Source organism: Biomphalaria glabrata, chromosome 10 (assembly GCF_947242115.1).
Source record: "Biomphalaria glabrata chromosome 10, xgBioGlab47.1, whole genome shotgun sequence".
In the NCBI taxonomy this organism is placed as follows: domain Eukaryota; kingdom Metazoa; phylum Mollusca; class Gastropoda; family Planorbidae; genus Biomphalaria; species Biomphalaria glabrata.
The window spans coordinates 4,262,373-4,274,637 of NC_074720.1; positions in this window are offsets into that span (position 1 = coordinate 4,262,373).

Genomic DNA, 12,265 nt, shown 5'->3' on the forward strand with positions numbered 1-12,265 from the left:
TACCACATGATTTCATCATGCTTCTCCCACGCACTTAAAACGTGTAGCGAACTCAGAGGTTCTGAAATTGTTCAATCATTGTACCTTTTTAGGGATGATGTTACTTCTGCGGGGAAAAAAAAAACATAATCTATCCCAAGAAGCCGGCATTTGGTTCCCCATTATTGAAATTAACAGATAGTGGTTTGATTGCATCATTCCCTAAATCCAAAGTAAATTTCAAAAAAATAAACTTAGTCACATAAACTAAGTGACATAAACTTAGTCACAAAAACTTAGTCACATAAACATAGTCACGTAAACATAGTCACATAAACTAAGTCACTTAAACTAAGTAACATAAACTAAGTCACACAAACTTAGTCATATAAACTTGGTCACATAAACTAAGTCACTTAAACTAAGTTACATAAACTTAGTCACTTAAACTTATTGACACAAACATAGACACATAAACTTAGTCACATAACTTAGTCACATAAACATAGTCACATAAACATAGTCACATAAACTAAATCACTTACACTAAATCACTTTAACTAAGTCACATAAACTAAGTCACACAAACTGAGTCACACAAACTTGGTCACATAAACTAAGTCACTTAAACTAAGTCACATCAACTAAGTTACATAAACTTGGCCACATAAACTTAGTCACATTTATTCACACAAACATAGCCTCATAAACATAAGTCACATAAACATAAGTCACATAAACATAAGTCACATAAACATAAGTCACATAAACCTAGTCACATAAACCTAGTCACATAAATCTAGTCACATGGTCGATTTAATTTTAAAGCTCATGTACAGGTTATGACAATCGCATTTTCAAAAGACACTGGAGACCCACCGAGTGGACCAGACACATCATGGGGCACTCAACAAATGAACAGAACAGGCTAACGAATCTAGTACCTAATTTACCGGTACCTAATTTTCCGGTACCTAATTTTCCGCCATGTCAAAGGGAGCCCAGTTTACCGGTGCCTAAATTTCGGCATACCTAAATTTCCGGGTGGCCAAATTTCCGATGCCTATATGTCCGTTTACTAAATTACCGGTGCCTAAATTTCCAGACACCCAGGCTAACAGGGTCCGTATAGTGAAGGGGTTCTCAACCTGTCGATCGAGACCCCCTTGGGGGTCGATTGACGATTTGCCAGGGGTCGCCTTAACCATCGAAAATATGGATTATATTTGTTTACTCTTCTATTGCTATATGTGAGTGTCGGGGGAGGGGGTCGCGGCAGAGTGCGGGGTTGTAAAAAGGGGTCGCCGAGAATAAAAGGTTGAGAACCGCTGGTATAGTGATACAGTGGCGTAGCTAGGATGGGGCCCCCAGATGATGGCAAATTCCTAGCTACGCCCCTGTAGGGATGTGCAACTAATGGAGGCACATCGCTGACCAAAAAAATCTCTCCACGTTTTGTTTGTATTATTGAATAAATTGTTTGGCCTTGTCGAAGTTTCGCCTGCCCTTTATTTCATATATCTCCTAGTTCGTTTTGTAAGTTTCAGATGTTCCTTCGCAAATAAAGTAAAAAAAAACTCCAGCATGACGACTGAGATAGGAAAGGGTCAGTATTAGAACTTAGGACCACTATCACGACAGTCCGAAGCGCATATCTCACGACCAGGCAGCTGCTCGCAATGGTTACTACATTAACATGTGTACACCACATGAATGATGAGTTCATGCAGGTTTTATCAGGCAGCAGCAGCAGAATGTTCTAGTATCATGGTATGAATTAATTTCTGAGAAAGTCTTTGTTATCTAGAAATGTTCCCACTGCGGCAAGATCCGGCTCGCTTTAATGTTGGCAGAAGGTAAAATTCCAGAGCGCGGACCTCCAAAGTAAAATTCTTGACCTTTCACATTTTCTATTCAGAAGCAACAAAACCTCATTTCAGATCGATTCAAAAAGTCAAGGAGAATATGAACACTGAGACTGTACAGGCAAACACTAAGACTGTGCAGGTATTAGCCAAAAGATTATTTTTAAAATCTACTTTTGTATAAGAATAATTATCCTTTTGGTTGGTTGCTAAATATTTCTAATGTATATTGTGCATGGCGCTAAAATATTTATTATACAATTCAGGGCAGGCCTTGCAAATGGCGGGGACAAATTAAATGGTTTCTCTTCTATTTTTTTATATTTTTTTTTTTTACAATTACAACTATTACCATTAATTAGAGCATTCTCTGGCATTTTAAGTCTCGAGAGACGATCTTTTCCCTTTGCAACTTCTTGTGTGGCAAGGGGCCAATCCTTGATACACAGCTGCGGTCACAGGTTGGGCATCTTTAATCACCAGGCGCCGTTGCATTTTCACCATTCTTTCTACTACTGTTGTGTATGGTATCTGCAATCCGGGACCCTTTTCTTATGCTCCATATCTCATTGACTCCTACATTGAATGTGTCGATCTATCCAGAGGCTCCCCTGCCTTCTGTTAGATCACCATACAGAATGTCTAGTGTAAGTCGACGTTCTGGCATTCTATGACCGTGGCCGAGCCAGCCAAGGTGTCTGCTGCTGACAACACAGCAATCGGCCTAAGTCCGACCATGATAGATTTTATTGTTTAAGGAAACCGTGCCTCATATTCTGTTTGACTGCCCCAGACTTGCTGATCTCCGTCTCGACAGGTCTGGGAAACCCAAAATTCTCGACCTGTATGGCGACATTTATGCACTACGCAAGACAGCAGGGTTTCTGTCCAGGGCTTTTGCAAGAGAGGATTTGAGCCTCTCAAGCCCTCACTCTAATGGAGTTTGATGATGATGATGATGATGATTGTTTAAGGAGATTTTCAGAATTATTTTTCATCACAATAATTTTGATCTTTGTTTGAATTGCGATTTTGACGATCCGGTTTTCATTGAAAAAAAAAAAACTTTTTTTTTTCAGTAATGAAATACGATATGAGAGAAAAAGAGAAAGCGATAAGGGAAAATATGAAGCAATATAACGTGGAAGTAAAGAAAATTGTAAGAAAAGGAAGGTTTGTCTAGGAATTGGTTCTGAAAGATCACAGTTGTGAACTAAATAGTAATTATTACTTTGCGTTCCAAGTGAAGAACTTGAAATTGCTTATGCAATGATAAAATAACTGAAAACAAAATTGTTAGATTTATTAATTTTTTTTTTAAAATAGCAGTCAATCAGTAGTCAATACATATACTCCGTATTATGCTCACCGGATGCACTTAAAAACTAGAACTATTTATAGTGTGCTCCCATTTATGACCCCCCCCTTGTAAATCATCTGTTTATACAGTAGCGAGGCTAAATATTTGTAAAGCATGATGTGGATAAAGAGCAAATATTTCTACAGTATTAAGTGTATGAAAACCATCGTATGGGCACCTAATGTTTCTGCACTGTATAGATCTACTGCTGAAGGTGGAGGAGCGGTGGTTGAGAGGTAGAGCACTTGGCTTTTGAAACGGGGGTCCCAGGTTCGAATCCTGATGAATTTTGGGATCTTTAGGGTGCCTCTGACTCCGACCAGCTCTAATGGGTACCTGAAATTAGTTGGGGAATAGTAAAGGCGTTTGGTCGTTATTCTGGCCACATGACACCCTCGTTAACCGTGGGCCACAAAAAAAAAAAAAGAAAACAACATATGATCTTTACACCACATGGTCTGAAATGGGAACTTTGCTACAGCAATCAAAATATGTATAAGCTTTATAGTGTACGATGTTGGATGGAGATCTAATGCACTAAGACCAAATCTTTGTATCGCGTATCAGGCAGACTATTTATATACTTTATTGGACATTTTGATCAATTATTTCTACAGTTTTAATGGAGACCGCTGCTTCTTTTTAAAATCATATCCGTCGTTTCGGGGCCTACTTTGCATAAATGGTAGACAGCAGACGACCAGAGGCAACGAAAGAGATAACATCACTATTATATTTTTGTTAAGATTTAAAGATTATTTAACGTTTTAAAGAAACGGGAGATGGAGTGGGAATGGAAGGGGGGCTGTGAGAGATGACAACACGGGTATTTAGGTCAGTGGAGCGACGGAAAACGTTCAGAGTTGGGGGGGTGGTCAGGCTGGTGCGTTCATCAGTGTAGATTTATTTGTAGGCGCCAAAATATTCTCAAGTAACCCTACAGATTTTACAGGCGTGGCTGCAATACAAGTTGTCGTCTGCTCCAATGCAAACACAAATAGATCTTAGAAGTCGCAAAACTGAATGGGCCTCATTCACCAATCGTAAACAAACAACATTTAGCCACGTGACAATATTGATAAAACAATGAAAATTACGTGTCACGTGACCGCCTTTATGGATTGCGTAATTTGTAGAGAAGATATAGAGAACCACGTGGCAAAATGTTAGTTGTTTACGATTGGTGAATGAGGTCCATTAACTGAATTTTGTTTATTCAATGATTTATTAGTTGTTATAAACTTTGATCTAATAATTTTATTTACTTCAAACAAAAACTGATTCCAGTAATGTCATACTTCCTTACAAATGTTTATCTATAAAGATTGTTTGTTGTTGTTGTTGATTTTTTGTATGGTTAGGATTTCATTGTATCATGGCGAAATCAATGGAGTTGTTTCGAAACTCTGACCTACTTTAAAATATGTCACGTGGTTATGGTTTTGTACATAACAATAAAGGCGATGTCTTCATATGATAAGAACTAGATCTAGTACTAGCCTAGGTCTAGTAAATCTACTGAATAATCATACCAGTTAGTGAATTAATGTAATCTACTTTTGATTCCTTAAAGATATCTAGACAATTTTCATAATGTAAAATGTTTTACATGTTTCGGATGTTCCTTCAGAGTTGAAGATAGTTTACTTCCTAGTCCAAACCTCCCGCAGGACGACGGGGGATGGGAGCGGGCAGGGTTTGAACCCTCGACCGTCGATAAATCCGAACGACAGTCTAGCGCGCAAACCGCACGACCACGCAGCCATTCAAATCACAATGAAATCAATGAGGCCATTAATGTGAAAAACACTAGCACTCGACGTGGAGTAAATACAGAACAACTCTATTGTTTATGACCCAGGGTACTTAGAAGAAGAAGCTTGGAACCACTGACTAAAAAAAAAAAAAGTCCAACAGATGAAACTTTAAAATAGTCCTGCACAGTATTGTTGTGACTATTGACTGAAACATAATAAGTCCATTTAGTACCGAACTATTTAGAAAAAATACAAAAGATTAATGCATTATCTAAACATTCAGTATTACTCTGTCCCAAGAGACACTGAGCTGTTTCCAAAGAAACATAAACAATAGTGAACTAATTTCTTTAGTAAACAAAACGATGGCCAGATTTTTTATGCACACAGCGCAATTAAGTAAGCCTAAAACTGAATCGACGTATATTGATCTTTCTTAATTAGCTAAGGTATTTATTTTGTGCGCACGAATTAGGATTCAATTTAAAGGCTAATTGTGTTAAATCTGCTTGTTTTAGCGGCTCCCGAAAGGGAATAGACGCACCTGTCCGTCCGTCCGTCCCGTTTAAATCTCGTAAACTAGAAAAGATAGTGAAAATTAAACATCATGATATTTTAGACCTTTCTGATGCAACTGCTACTTTTTTCTTTTCTGAAAGTGAAAAATTTAATTTTTAAAATCAACTATACAAGCAATTTTTGTCATTAAAAAACACCATTTTTACAACTATTCACTAATAATTTTAACAAACACGGGAGGCTATTTAGTAAGGGAGATGAAGATTTACCATACTTTCAACAAATTTATGCAAACAATTTTAGATCTTTTTCAATTTTTTTTTACAAATGTATTGCTAAGTTAAGCTCTGTAATACTAACTACTTTATTTGCAAAAAAAAAATGTTAATTTTCTTTTTTAAAGAGAAAAAAATCTATTTAATAGACTTAAAAGTGGAACATAATTTAAAAGAACAATTAATAAGTAGCTTTTCATATTTAGCGTGTTTAAATATTGCATCTATCGGGATGATGTTTTTTTTTTTTTTACGAAATGTTTTTTTTTTTCTTGAGGCTTTGAATAAGAGATTGACCCTTTACAAAACGATTAGATCAATCAGATTTTCATTATATGACATCAGTTAGTCCAGGTTCACATTCAAGTTCACCATCACTTTTACCTTTCTCTTGGTCTGCTGGACTGATAGAATTTCATTCTGATATTCTTTCTGAAAATATTGAAACCTGCCTTTTTACCTGCCTGGGTGGACCACTTCGGGGGGCCGATATTGAGTTTGTGTTTCCACACAAACTGTCTTTGTAACCTTGTTTTGTGGGTTTATGTGTTTAATGTGTTTAATGTTGTTGACAATGTCCTGACGTTTGACATGGAAGTAGTGGCGATGCTATGAAAGATCAAGTCAGTAATTAGAAGCTAAAGTGCTCGCGTTAAATGGCCGATCTGGATGGCAGATTGTAATTTAATGCCCGAAGTGGGTCGTTATCCTAAGCGGAATGAGAGGTGAAAGGAGAGATAATTGGAGAGAGGGAGAGAGAGTGAGAGTGAGAGAGAGAGAGAAAGAGGCGAGAAAAAGAGAGAAAGAGAGAGAGAGAGACAAAAAAGAGAGAAAGAATGAGGGAAAGAGATAGATGGTGACAAAGTGAGAAAAAAAGAAAGAAGAGTGAGAAAAAGAGAGAAAGAGAGAGAGAGACAAAAAAGAGAGAAAGAAAGAGGGAAAGAGATAGATGGTGACAAAGTGAGAAAAAAAGAAAGAAGAGTGAGAAAAAGAGAAACACAGAGAGAGAGAGAGAGAGAGAGAGAGAGAGAGAGAGAGAGATAAAGAGAGATATACAAGTTAGACACATGGAGAAAAGAGATTTAGAGAGAGCGAGAAATTGTAAAGATTGAAGGAGAAATAGAGACTGACAAGGATAAAGATCGAGAGATTTAGAGAGAGAGACAGAGAGAGCTCAGAGAGAGAGACAGAGAGAGAAACAGAGAGAGAGAGACAGACAGAGAGAGCTCAGAGAGAGACAGAGAAAGTTCAAGAGAGAAAAAGTGAGAGAGAATAAAAACAGTGACAGAATGCGTTAGAGAGAAATAGAGAAGGGAGAGAGAGAGAGAGAGGGAGAGAAAAAAATCCCTGAAAAAGAAGCAACAAAGACAACAACAGATCGATAAACTAACAGAATAGGTATGCGTGTGAAAAGAATAAAAAAAGGGTGGAGGGCGCCTTAGGACCAAGGAATGTCTCACCTGATCAAAAGATACTTTATATTTCAACAAGTTTTAATGAGGATCAGTGTCACAGTCTGATCGATCGCCCAAGCTTAGTGGTGTAGATATAGAGAGAAGGGCAGAACTTAAGGGAGAGGACAGGGATGTTTTGTTTACATTCGTGTCACGTGGTTTAATATATAGATTGTCTAAAAAAACAACAAGAATAATATTTACAGCCCGCAGAGGTAGACATTGGTTGATAGAAATTAAGTAATACACAATTTAATCACTCAATCATCCAATCTGTCTGTGTCTTCCTCTTTCAGTCTCAGTCTCTCTTTCCGTCTCACTTTCTCTCTCTTTTTCAGTCTCACTTTCTCTCTCTCTCTTTCAGTCTCACTCTCTCTCTCTCTCTGTCTTTCAGTCTCACTTTCTCTCTTTCAGTCTCACTTTCTCTCTCTTTCATTCTCACTTTCTCTCTCTTTTTCAGTCTCACTTTCTCTCTCTTTTTCAGTCTCACTCTATCTATCTCTCTTTCAGTCTCACTCTCTCTCTTTTTCAGTCTCACTTTCTCTCTCTCTTTCAGTCTCACTTTCTCTCTTTCAGTCTCACTTTCTCTCTTTCAGTCTCACTTTCTCTTTTTCAGTCTCACTCTCTCTCTTTCAGTCTCAATCTCTCTTTTTCAGTCTCACTTTCTCTCTTTCAGTCTCTCTCTTTCAGTCTCACTCTCTCTCTTTCAGTCTCTCTTTCTCTCTCTTTTTCAGTCTCACTCTCTCTCTCTCTCTCTTTCAGTCTCACTTTCTCTCTCTTTTTCAGTTTCACTCTCTCTCTCTCTCTTTCAGTCTCACTCTCTCTCTCTATTTCAGTCTCACTCTCTCTCTTTCAGTCTCACTTTCTCTCTATTCTCTTCCTATCACTTTATCAATTTTTCTCTTTCTCTTTCTCTATCTTCCTCTCTTCTTTTCTGTATCTATAGAAGCCTCTCTGGTTTCCCTATTTCCTAAACTTTCTATCGACCTGTGTTTGTAAACAACAGATGTGGCTACACTTTCGCTGTATTTGGAAACTGCTGACATCGTCGTATTTTTTTCTTCCACTTAAACTTCCACATCATAAGAATAAACGCATTTTTTTTTCTTAATGCTCTAAACCCAACCCCCCCATTCCCCAGACACACACAACAAATAAAAATTATATATAATTACACATAACACCAGTGGCGTAGATAGGGATTTGGGGGTCCGGGGGTGGGGAGCTTGACCTCTTTAGGGGCCCCTACATGTCGACATTATGACATGAGATAATGGCATAATATTCAGTATAAAATTAATTTCGTACACTAATTTGTGGACCCCCCTCCCTTTCAAGTGGTGGCTGTGGGGATTTTAAAATTTGGACCCCTTCTCTTACCCTATCTACGCAGCTGCATAACACACACACACACACACACGCCTACATCTACATAGATATGCACAGAAGTGTTATTGTATTATTATTCTGCCTTCTTGCACTTTTCCTGTTGGTTATCTCCCGTGTCCGCCCCACTCTCACGCGTACATATGCGCTGAGCTTCAAACGCAATGACGCCCAAAATGTCTGAATGACGCACGCAGCAGACGTGGATCTAAATCCTACACGTTTTATCGATCAGAGATGCTGCGCCGGCGAATCAAAACCAAACCATATGTCTTCCGTAACAACTTCTGCATTTTTTTTTGTATTTAGTTGAATACGACTGATTCATTATGGTTGCCTTGTCCCCGATAACCGCAATGCATTAAGAGTATAATTTCTTTTTTTCCCTCAAAGAAGTTTATAAGGTTAAAGGTCAAAGTAGTATTATGGGTTAAATGTCTTACTCAGGGGTTCTCAACATGTTGGTCGCGACCCATTTGGGGGTCGAATGACGATTTACCAGGCGTTGCCTAAACCATGGGATGTATGCGTGTTCTTTTTTCTTCTATTCCCCATCGGAAACGTTTTTTTTTGTGTCAATATATATATATATATTTCCTTTTTTTTTTGTGATTTAATATAAAGTTTTGACTAACTTTTGACAATGTTTAGTTTTAACAATATCATGCATATCAGATATATACACTATAGTTATATATATGGTGGGAAGTGTGGTCGAGAGGCCAAGTGCGCTTGAACTTGGCTTGGCTTGGCAACCTAGAAGGGGGCTCGAGGTTCGACACCCGACTCGGGCAGAGTTGTGTTTACTGAGCGCCTAAAGGCAGCACAGAAAACCAACTCCTAGATACCCCCTCCCCCCCCCCCCCACTGGTCCACAAATGAGATTGGACCAAAAGCGCTCTGAGCTGCTATAAGCATGAAAGTAGCGCTATATGAAAGCTATAATAATAATAATAGTTACAATTTTATAATGTTAGTAGGGCCTATAAGGAATGTTACATGGGCCTATGAAAACAACAACAACAACATTACGGATGGAGTATTCGCACTGTTTGGGAACTGTGTTAAAAGGGTCGCAGAACCTTAAAGGCTGAGAACCCTTGGTTTTGTACACTTCGTACCCTGTATTGCTCTTTTGACATGGACGAAGATTGGACTATCACACCGACTAGCGCTCTGAAACTTTAATAACATCTACAGCTGCTGTAGGTCAACAATGACATAACATAACAAACATCCTCCCCCCCCCCCCACCAAAAAAAAAACATAACAAAAACTGGAAGAGAAGATACGACACAAAGCGAAGGCTGCATCGCAACGTAACGACTATGGTTCATCTCGTGGAACACTTTTTCATGTGACTGTGGAACCTTTGGAGAGACAAGGGACCCATGGTGGTCTTTTACGAGTTTGTGAAAACACAAACTACATTTTTTAAACATATTTTCTATTAAATCAAATTATACATGTTACGAAGATCTCACAGCATAGATTTTTTTTTATAGTGGCATAAATTGTCCAAGGGAGGTAACTGCACAAAAATTATTTTTATTTAATGAATTTCGGATTATCTCCTATTTTATTTTTTGTCTAATAAAAAAATTGTTAAACATTAAACGATTGTCAACTTATCAGACATAAAACACACTCTCTGCCTGTCTCAGTCTATCTTTTCTGTCTCGTTCATGTTCTCTCTGTCTCTCGCTCTGCCACTATCTTTTTTCTCTCTCTCTCTTTTTCACACACACACTCAGTCTCTCTCTATCCCTCTCTTCTGTTTCTTTATCTTGCGAATATCTCATAGCCTGAGAGATAAATTGGAGACCCATTGTGTGGCTTCAAGCCTGCCTCACTTTGACTTTGTTACAAAATAATCAAAAAAATCCTAGACATAGGTTTATAAACATATTCACTTCAAAGTTGATTACATTTTAAACTTAAACAAGGTTACAAAGACAGTTGGTGTGCAAACACAAACTCACAATCGGCCCCCGAAGTGGTCCACCCAGGGAGGTAAAAAGGTAGGTTTCAATATTTTCAGAAAGAACATCAGAATGAAATTCTACCAAAGACGAATGAAGAATGGAGAAAGAAGGTTGACAAATCTTGTGTGGTGACCCAGTGAATCGGTGGTGTAGCTAGCTACAATGTTGCTCTAACCCTAACCATGTCAACGTGACCTAAATAGTAAAGTACAGAATTTTATGCAATTGAAAACGATATTTTCTTCAAAATATTATAAAAAAGATATACAATGTAAAATTGGTTGTTGGCTGAAAAGTACAAGTTGAATCATTTTATTATAGTGTTTTAAATAGATAAATAATATATAAGTGGTTTGTTAAAATTGTATAATATGTAATGCTAAAATACAAGTTAGATATGTTATAGTAATTTTTCTACTTACTTTAAAAAACATTTTTTTTGCACGAAAAATGCAAAATTTTGCTATTAAAACGTCAATAGAGTTCTCTATATCAATGTACTACAAAAATAATCTAACGAAATGTCATCGTCAAAGGCTGATAACTGTTGGAAAAAGATGTCATCTATTTTTAATTTATATAAAAATGACTAGTTTTTCAATTTTAAATGTCAGCTACATAAAACATTAAATTTTCTTTTACTTAACTGTTTTAAATCAACTCAAATGTTTTAATTTTTATAAATTTCAGCATTTCGAAGAAATATTTCAGTAATATTTTGTAAAATAGTATAGACAGATATTGTAGATTTATCTATTTCAAAGAAAATTTAATTCCAAATATGTTTATATAAACTCATTTGAAAACAGTTATATCGCTCCAGTGGTATTTACGTTGAATGTTTGATTTTAGAGCCAAACGTACATGGTTCAAATTTTCATGGGTGCATTATTTTTAAATAAACTTTTTTTCTCTTCTTCTCCTTTTTGTGTGTAAAAAATGAGAATCTGTTCTACGAGAACCTAAAAAAATCATAATTGTGCCTGAATAAAATATATATTCTTAGATTAAAATGAAGAAAAGGCAGAATGTTTGCTTCAAGATGCTCATCTAGCTTTCTTTGTAATTCTTTTTTACTTCTGTATCTTGAATGATGGTTTAGACAGCTAGTCTTGTCTAACAATATGATCAAACCAGTTCTTTAAAAAAAAACATAAACATATTGTTATAACCTTGCCATGCACACCACCATCCAAGATAGTGCAGAAGGTTTGCACTATCAGTGACAAGAACAAGTCGGATGTTGACATGAGAGAAAGAGAGCGATTTCCGCCCAAGTGAGAGCTGATGTAAAGATGCTGTGCTCAAGACATATTGTTCTACATGTATTTGTGATGTTTGCCTCCCTTCAGTTAATACAATATAAACGACATGATACAACATATATGACGGCATTCTTGATTTGAACAGCGAATACATAAAAGTTAAATTATGCCTAGAGATTGAAGGATCGATGGCAAGATTTACCACCAATAAAGAAGAAAATGAATTGGTGGTGTAGCTAGCTACAATGTTGCTCAGTTTTTAAGTAGAAAACTGAAGCCATATTCTGGCGCATATAAAAAAAAAAGAACGTTAGATATCCCCGTTATCTAATGTAAGTACTAGGTCCACGGGATTTGAATTAAAAAGTTTCAGGTCAATTTTATTTGTGTTGGGCTAGAAATCTCTCACACGTGATTTAT